The sequence below is a fragment of the Saimiri boliviensis genome, chromosome 12, assembly GCF_048565385.1.
Source record: "Saimiri boliviensis isolate mSaiBol1 chromosome 12, mSaiBol1.pri, whole genome shotgun sequence".
Taxonomy (NCBI): Eukaryota; Metazoa; Chordata; class Mammalia; order Primates; family Cebidae; genus Saimiri; species Saimiri boliviensis.
Window position 1 is genome coordinate 3972745 of NC_133460.1, and position 9683 is coordinate 3982427.

The following is a 9683-nucleotide window of genomic DNA, read 5'->3' on the forward strand; positions in this document are numbered from 1 at the left end:
GAAATGCAGATCAAAACTACATTGAGATACCATCTCACGCCAGTTAGAATGGCGATCATTAAAAAATCCGGAGACAACAGATGCTGGAGAGAATGTGGAGAAATAGGAACACTTTTACACTGTTGGTGGAAGTATAAATTAGTTTAAGCATTGTGGAAGACAGTGTGGCGATTCCTCAAGGACCTAGAAATAGAAATTCCATTTGACCCAGCAATCCCATTAGTGGGTATATATCCAAAGGATTATAAATCTTTCTACTATAAGGACACGTGCACACGAATGTTCATTGTAGCACTGTTTACAATAGCAAAGACCTGGAACCAACCCAGATGCCCATCGATGATAGACTGGACAGGGAAAATATGGCACATGTACACCATGGAATATTATGCGGCCATCAAAAACGATGAGTTCGTGTCCTTTGTAGGGACACGGATGAACCCGGAAACCATCATTCTCAGCAAACTGACACAAGAGCAGAAAATCAAACAACACATGTTCTCACTCATAGATGAGTGTTGAACAATGAGAACACATGGACGCAGGGAGGGGAGCACTACACACTGGGGTCTGTCGAGGGGAAATAGGGGAGGGACAGCTGGGGGTGGGGAGGTGGGGAGAGACAGCATGGGGAGAAATGCCAGATATAGGTGAAGGGGGGGAAGGCAGCCATTACACTGCCACGTGTGTACATATGCAACAATCTTGCATGTTCTTCACATGTACCCCAAAACCTAAAATGCAATAAAATCAAATAATTTTTTTTTTTAAAAAGACTTAGAACATCAGGGAATTCAGTTATTTGGTGTGGGTGGCTCCTGAGATAAGAGGATGGCAGGAAAATAATAGGGTCATATTATCGAAGATATATGTACCATTTTTAAACGAATTATAGGTACTTAACAGTAGAATGAATATTTCTAAGATGCCGACTTGAAGATAGCATCTAGAAAAACTTAATGTGATTATTTGTATAGAAAACATAATCTCAGAAATTTTACTACTTTGGTATTTCTTTTGATTCTTAATAGTTGAAGTAGATTTGAAAACAGTATCAAGTCAAACATGATGGTTAATATTGAGTGTCAACTTGATTGGATTGAAGGATGCAAAGGATTGATCCTGGAGGATCAATCTGTGTCTGTGAGGGTGTTGCCAAAGGAGATTAACATTTAAGGCAGTGGACTGGGAGAGAGGTAGACCCACCCTCAATGTGGGTGGGCACCATCTAATCGGCAGTCAGAGTGGCTAGGATGAAAGGCAGAAGAACATAAAGGGACTAGACTTATCGACTCTTCTGGCCTTTGTTTTTCTCTTGTGCTTGATACTTCCTGCTACTGGACATCAGACTCAAAATTATTCAGCGTTTGGACTCTTGGACTTAAACCAGTGATTTCCTGGGACTCGGGCCTGTGACCTGAGACGGAAGGCTGCTCTGTTGGCTTCCCTGCTTCTGAGGTTTTGGGACTCCGAGTCCTCTGCCACTGACTTCCTCGCTCATCAACTTGCAGATGGCCTCTGCTTGCAGAGGGTTTATGCTTCAGAAAAGAACAGAATTATCTCTGAGCCATTTGGGAGCATTTGTAGAATTTGTGCTGCTTACTCTAAATTCTGGCCCAGTGGTCTTAGAGTTTCATAAAGAGTTCTGAGAAATTAAGTGACGCGTCGAAAGACTTCTTATCCCTTCTAATAACAGTAATGGCTAAAGCACTCAACGTCGTCTGTGTTAAGCACAACGTAATTTTCTTTATGGCGAGTCTCACTTCCCTAAGCAACCTTAAGAGGTGTAGGTATCATTACTACTCCCACTTTTCAGATACAGAAACTGCGTCTCAGCAGCAGATCTGATGCGGTGAGGTTACTTTTTCTCTAATCCATCACATGGGAACTGACGAGTAAGTTGTTTGACTTTGTTTTCAGCTAAGCAGAGAAGCTCAGAAAATGCATTGCCATGAGTTTTAAATGTTCAAAGGGAGATGTGAAAGCGACACATAAGGCACACATAACTCAAGTTACGTGGTGTTTCTCTCTCTGTCCCCACATCCACCCACCCAGCCCACACACTGTTTCAGATACTGATACTCAAGCAGAGACATGGATTTGATTACACTGGTTCTAAAATGCCTCTGGGCTTTCTATGAAGTCCTTTTTACCCAGCAACAATTTTCAGCAATAGTGTAACTTTTTTCCCCTCGATTTTTTATTGTTACATGTGGAAATTTGTCCATAGAAAAACATTGTCCCAGCGGAGAGTTGTGCCAGGGAACCAGAAAAAAAAGAGCTAGATAACTCAGAACTCTTCAACCTGGCTATCTCTTCTGAAGTCAGGAATGCCAAACTGTCTCCCCTCTGTTGGAGATCTTCCCCCGACCCTGAATTTATCAGGCTGTGGAAAAATACCTGGAGCAAAAATAATCATGACAGCAATAACAATAGGTTTTATTGCACCCCAGGTGTGTGTGAAGCATAGCGCTAAGAACTTTATTTATTGTACCATTTAATTCTCTCCATAGCCTGTGGGGTTTTGTACTCTTATTTATCCCATTTTATCGTAGAAAGAAACAGGTTTCTAAATGGGAAGTGGCATCCCCAGGGTCAACCAGAAACGTGGGGAGGGGGCTAGGATTTGATACTTGGTCACTGGGCCTGAAAACAAGTGCCTTGAATTCAGGTAAGATTACAGATCCAGTTACTACGGTTTAGATTCATGTTCCTACCCGTATCTCATGTCAAACTGTAACCCCCCAATGTTGGAGGGGGGGTGCCCAGTGGGAGGTGACTGGACGCTGGGTGCAAACTTCCCCTTCAGTCTCCTGAGTAGCTGCAATTACAGGTGCCCACCACCATCATGCCTGGGTCACTTTAAGAGATTTGGTAGAGGGAGGGTTTCTGAATGTTGGCCAGGCTGGTCCAGAACTCCTGACCTCAGGTGATCCACCCACCTGGGCCTCCCAAAGTATGGGGATTATAGGTATGAGCCATCATACCTGGCCACCCCCCACCCCCACCCCTTGCTATTCTTGTGATAGACAGTTGTCATGAGATCTGGTTTTTTAAAAGTGGGTAGCATGTTCTCTGTCTCCGTCCCTCCTGCTCCCGCCATGTAGGGCATGCCTGCTTCCCCTTTGTCTTCCACCATGATCCTAAGTCTTCTCCCTAGCCATGCTTCCTGCACAGCCTGTGGAACCATGAGTCAAACGTCTCAAAAATGATCCGTTCTCAGGTTCTTTATAGCACTGTGACAACCAGTTAAGACACGAGTTATCACCCGTGAGTTATGAAAACAATAGACATTTACAGGAAATGGGTAAAAGCTTCCTATTCCAGCATTTGCAGAGTGTTTCAGTCCTTATTTCAAGAGTCTACTTTTTGATCTATCAAGAGTCATTCCAGTTTACACAGTTTGGGGATAACGCATTGCCATGGCGGGGTCTTCACCAGTGCAAACATAGACAAGGAACTCTGTTGCCTATCCTGAAATGGAAGGAGCAAAATGGAAAGAGAAGCTTAAATTGGAGATAAACTTGTCTTTTCTTGGTGTGGCTATCCTGCCAGGCCTTTCTACAGGCCGGAGCGCAGTGACGTGATCTCACTGCAACCTTCCCCTCTCAGATTGAACTGATTCTCCTGGCTCAGACTCCCGAGTAATTGGAACTACAAGTGCACACCACCATGCCCAACTAATTTTTGTATTTCCAGTAGAGATGGGGCATCACTGTGTTAGCCAGGATGGTCTCGATCTCCTGACCTCATGATGTGACTGCTTCACCCTCCCAAAGTGCTGGGATTACAGGTGTGAGGCCACTCTGACCAACCAATATATATATTTTAAGTAGCCAGTGGGTATGTAACCCCAGACTGAAACTGACCACGGGTCTCACTCCTATGGGAGTGGGCAACCTCAATGAGCGTCTGAAATAGGTCTGTCTCCTGCTTCCTTCAGCTGAATAGTGCTTTTAGTCTGTAAATAGGGCTATACTACTTAATTCTCACCACAACCTGACAAGTTATTATTTTCCCCATCTTAGTACAGAGGGAAACTAAGGCTGATGACTTTTCCAGAGTCATCCAGTGGAGGCAGTGAAAAAGTCAGGATTTACTACCTGATTGATCAGACTCCAAAATACATCCCCTGAACCTGTTTGTACGCTTGCTGGGTCCCAGTTGAACTTGGCATATGTTGTTCTAGATGACCTTAATATAGATCACTGCTCAGTAAATACGTTATATATTTATATTTCAAATGGAGTGAATAATTGCTCTAAGATATCATACTTTGCCACTCTGTGACAATGTTTGCAGTATATTTTTATACTAATGCAGGTGTTGTCATGAGATTCTATAAAAGGCCCTTGGAATGTTCTGGGAAAGCACATACCATTATTAAGAACGCTTTTTTTCTTTTCTTTTTTCTTTCTTTTTTTTTTTTTTTAGAATCAATCTCGCTGTTGCCCAGGCTGGAGTGCAGTGGCATGATCTCAGCTCATTGCAACCTCTACCTCCTGGGTTCAAGCAATTCTCCTGTCTCAGCCTGCTGAGTAGCTGGGGGACTACAGGCACCCTCTACGACACCAGGCTAATTTTTGTATTTTAGTTAGAGATGGGGTTTCATCATATTGCTCAGGGTGGTGAAACCCTGTATCTACTAAAAATAGAAACTTTGCCTGCTTTGGCCTCTCAGAGTGCTGGGATTAGAGACATGAGCCACTGAGCGCGGCCTCTTACGAACACTTTTATGAATTGGATAATGTTCAGAATAGGGGCATGTGTTTATGCCACACTGTAGAACTTCTGAAAGGTTCAATCAGGTGTATATAGTGCACAGGGACATCCCCTGCTTACCTGCCATCTGTCAGTGTTAACATCTATGTGTTAACAGGTGTGCTTTTTGCATTATTAGTTAGGTCCTTGAACTTTTAGGGAAGTGATATGATGAAAAGCTTCCCAATGGAAATGTGAAGAAATACATCTAAGTTTCCGTGGATGGAGGATGATGGGAAGAGGTGGTGTGTTGAGAGGGAGGTGTTTAAATTAACTGAACGGTTTCAGTGCCTCTGTCTATGAACCCTAGAGTTCATACAAGAGGATTTCAGAATCTAATTGAATCTTTTCACAACTCCATAAAGTAATTCTCCCCATTTTCTGATAAAACTGAAGAAAGTTTCATGTTCATAGCTGTATAGCTAATATGTGCAGAGTTGGGATTCAAAGACCAATTGTCATGACTCCAAATCTCATGTGTTTGTAGACTGATATGCCATTTCTTAAAACTGGAACTACACAGATGTAAAGACTTACTGATGTATAATTGACAAAGTGCACGTAAAGTGTGCAACTCACTGATTTCTTACCTGCGTTCACTCCACTAAAACTATTGCCAAATTAGGATAGTGAACACATCTAGGATCCGAGGGTTTCCTGGTGCCCCTCCCTTGATCTCTCACCACTCTGACCCTGGCCCAAGGACATCACTGCTGTTTTTTGTCTCCATGGTCGATCTTATATCTTGGTGGCTCTTCTCTCATCCAATTGTATTAATGTTACATTTTATTTTTTCCAATGCACGTGTGAGAATCTAGTAAACAACATCCTAACGTTTAGCTAAATAACCTCCTGGGCCTATGAGCAGCCCTGAGGTGTGAGTTTTCCTTTGAACAACCTCACTCCACGCTTCTCTGCAGGGCACTTTCTCCTCTAGATGGTCTTTAAATCCCCGAGAAAACACCGGAGGCTTACAAAGCAGAGGAGAGAGAGTTAGGCAAAACCTTCAAGAGCTGACCCTCCTGAGGGAGGGAAGCACAGCTGTTTGATGGAAATGTTGCTGGAGCCCACATGATGTACAGTACACAGTTTGACGCTAATAATTTTCTGCTTACAAAAGGATTAAAAGAACATACACAGGACATGTCACTCCTTCCCCATAGTACCAGCTCCCCTTATTTCAGGGCACGACTTCTCCAAGATGGAAACCGTCTTGGATGTAGTGAATTTAAACTGTTGGCATTGGATTAGGCCTTAATTTAAAGTTGTACTTTTAATATTAAAAAGATGAGTGTTACTTTCATAACCCAGAGAAGCAATGAGTAAACAGATAAAAAATTCATTAGAGACAGGCTGCTGTTGCTGAGATGAAAGTTTGATGTTAGAGCTAGGCTTTCAAATGCCTAAAACCCAGTCAGTGGGTCATTAGCTCAGCAGGCAGCCAAACTAAAAAAGAGCGATTTCGAGATGGGCAATGTCTGTGGTCTTTGCTTCTTGAAGGTTTCAGAAATTAACTTAGCATTTTCCCAAATGGGGTGGGCGGGGAATTCTTAAGGGCCACCGTCATGGTTAGGTTTAAAATTAAATTTTCAACTATGCTTCCGAGTCTTACGGTATTTCTTCTCCAACTTTACCAGCTAGTCACGTGACCTTAAGCACAGAATGAAGATTTTTGAGGACGGCATGAAATACTGTAGTTCACTCACTTCACAGCTAAGTAGTAATTTTCATTTTGTAAATGTCATCAAGCCCCAGGGCTGAAATTCAAGGTCATGGACTGCCGCATGCATACGTCTGTAGTTGTTATCTACTTAAGTTGTTTTTTTTTTTTTTTTTTTTTTTTTCAATGCAGCTTCTTTCATGGTACAGCATCTCTTATGTGGTAACGATGGAAACCTTGTCAATGACACTGATCCAAGCCTAGCCAATCAGAGCTCCCTATCCCTGCTGGGCACATTGATTGGTCCAAGGAGGACCAATCGGAATCCTTCCCCAGCATATGCTAGATCTTCGTTATGCATGGTCCCAGCAAAGAAGAGAAAGCCATTATTTAGCTAGGTTTTCTAAGTCGAAGATATATAGGCTCAAGGCAACCAGATGGCAACTTATCCCAGCAAATAGAGGCAGTCAATTTAAAGGAAAAAACAACAAGAAAAAGGACTAAACATAAAGTGAAACAGAACCGAGATGAGAAAAGGGAGCTCTGACAACGTTGCCTGTTTGTGAAATCAGGCATGTCTGAACTTGGGACCTAATCTCCAACACATTTGTTGTTGCTGTTGAGTGAGCCAATTTGAACTAGGGGTGTCTGTCTCTGCAGCTGAAAGAATCCAAACCAATATAATATCAAAAGTCTTTCCTCTGATTAGTCTGCGTATAGGGTAATTATTGACCCTTGTAGACAAATCATCCCCTACCTTCCATTTAAGTACTTGAGCTTAAGTTCTCTTGCAGATGATAAGCTACATGTTAACAGAATGGGGTCATTGGACAGTAGAAAGAGTATAGACTTTGGACTCATCTGCTTCACTCAATATGACAACATTCCTCTTTAAGGCTGAGTAGTATTCCACTGTGCAAAAATTACTTTTAAAAATCAGTCAAGTGGACACTTAAGTTATATCCACATCTTGGCTATTGTGACTACTGCTGCAATGAGCATGGGATTGCAGATTTCTGTCTAACATGTTGATCTCAATTCCTGGGTGTGTATGCATGGGTATATCCATCCAGAAGTGTGATTGCTAGATCATATGGTGATATGGTGTGGCTCTGTTCCCACCCAGATATCACCTTGAATTGTAGTAAAACCACCTGTGGAGCGAGGGACCTGGTGGGAGGGTAATTGAATGATGGGGGCCAGTCTTTTCCTGAGCTGTTCCCATGAACAAGTCTTGCGAGATCTGATGGTTTTATAAAAAGGAGTTCCCCTGTAGAAACTCCTGCCTGCTGCCACATAAGATGTCCCTTGCCCTTCTGCTATAGTTGAGTCCTCCCCAGCCGTGTGGAACTGTGAGTCCATTAAACCTTTATCCTTTATCAATTACTACATTTTGAGTAGTTCTTTATTAGCATAAAGAAGAACTAAAGCCTATGGTAACCCTATTTTTAGTTTGAGAAACCTCTAGACGGTTTTTCAAAGTGGCTGTGTTAATATATATTCCCACCAACAGTATACAAAGGCTTTTTTCTCTACATCCTTGCCAACTCCTCCTTTTGTCTTGATAATAACTATTCTGACAGGTATGAGGTGATACCTTTTTGTGGTTTTAATTTGTATTTGCCTGATTAATGGTGGGGAGCATGTTAAAAATACATCTAGTCTTTCAAAGGTCTTTTGAGAATGTCTAGTTAGGTTCTTTGGCCATTTTGTTTTGTTTGAGACTGAGTTTTGCTCTTATTGTTCACTGGCATGATCTTGGCTCACTGCAACCTCCGCCTCCTGAATTCAAGTGATTCTGCTGCCTCAGGCTGCCACCCAGGTAGCTGGGATTACAGGTGTGTGTCACCACACCCAGCTGATTTGGTATTTTTAGTAGCAACGCGGTTTCTCCATGTTGTTCATGCTGCTCTCAAACACCCGACCTCAGTTGATTCGCCTGCCTTGGCTCGCCTCCCAAAGTGCTATGATGACAGGTGTGAACCACCATGCCCGGCCTTTGCAAATTTTTTAATAGGTTTATTTGTGTTCTTACTGAGTAGTGTGTGTTCCTTGCATACTTTGAATATGATCTCTTTATTCGATGCGTGATCTCCAAATACTTTCTCCTTACCTGGCTTGTCTCTTCACTTTGATCTTAAGTCAAATAAGTGAAGCATAGAAATAAAAGTACTGCATGATCCCACCAGAGGCTTGGGATATGAGTGGGTGGGGTCAAGGGAAATGGTCAAAAGGTACAACGTTGCAGTTCCTTATAGGAGGACCAAGTTCTGACTTTTTGTCGTATTATGGTATCTATAGTTAATGTGTTATATCCATTGCTAAAAGAATGGATTTTAAATGCCCTTACCAAAAAGAAATAAGCATGTGAGTGATGGATGTGTTAGCTACATTTGCTCATTCTGCAATGTATGCATGTGTCAAGGTACTGCATCTTAACCCGCAAATCCAATTATATCATTTAAAAATAAAAATGAGCATTGTATGTTTTTAGTATGTGAACAAACACTTATAGACAGGTTCAAAATAATCTCTTGAAACCCAGAACTCATTGTTGAGTATGAGTCTTGATACATGTAAGAAGGCACTTGGGAGGCCAAGGCAGGTGGATCACGAGGTCAGGAGTTCAAGAGCAGCCTGACCAACATGGTGAAACCCCATCTCTAGTAAAAATAAAACAGTTAGATGGGCATAGTGGTGTTTACCTATAATCCCAGCTACTGGGGAGGCTGAGGCAGGAGAATTGTTTGAACCTGTTAGGCGGAGGTTACAGTGAGCCAAGATCATTCCACTGCACTCCAGCCTGGGTGACAGAGTGAAATCTTTCTTAAAAAAGAAAGATTCTGATACCTATGATAGTTAACTGTTGGGAGTGTTGATAATCATAAAGGTTGGTTCCAGGCTGGGGACAGTGGCTTATGCCTGCAATCCCCATACTTTGAGGGGCTGAGGTGGCAGGATTGCTTGAAGCCACGAGTTAAAGACCAGCCTGGGCAAGGATAGCAACACTCCATTTCCACAGAAATTTAAAAATTGGCTGGGTTTTGGGGACTGCACCTATAGTTGTAGCTACTTGGGAAGGAGAAGCTGAGGTAGGAGGATTGAGTCCAGGATTTGGGGCTGCAGTGAGCTCTGATGGCACCAGAGCCCTCCAGCCTGGGCAACAGGGTAAGACCCTGTCTTAATTGAAATTTGGTTATAGGATTGGAGAGTAGATCAAAACCATAGGCTATGAGGGGAATGCCAGCTATATTAATTTGTA

The 9683-nt window shown here is 42.5% G+C and overlaps 1 pseudogene; it reads left to right on the top strand.

The window, feature by feature from the left end:
• The first annotated feature begins 8895 nt into the window (after positions 1-8895).
• On the top strand, positions 8896-9010 carry LOC120367480 (small nucleolar RNA SNORA40; annotated as a pseudogene).
• The last annotated feature ends 673 nt before the right edge of the window (positions 9011-9683 follow it).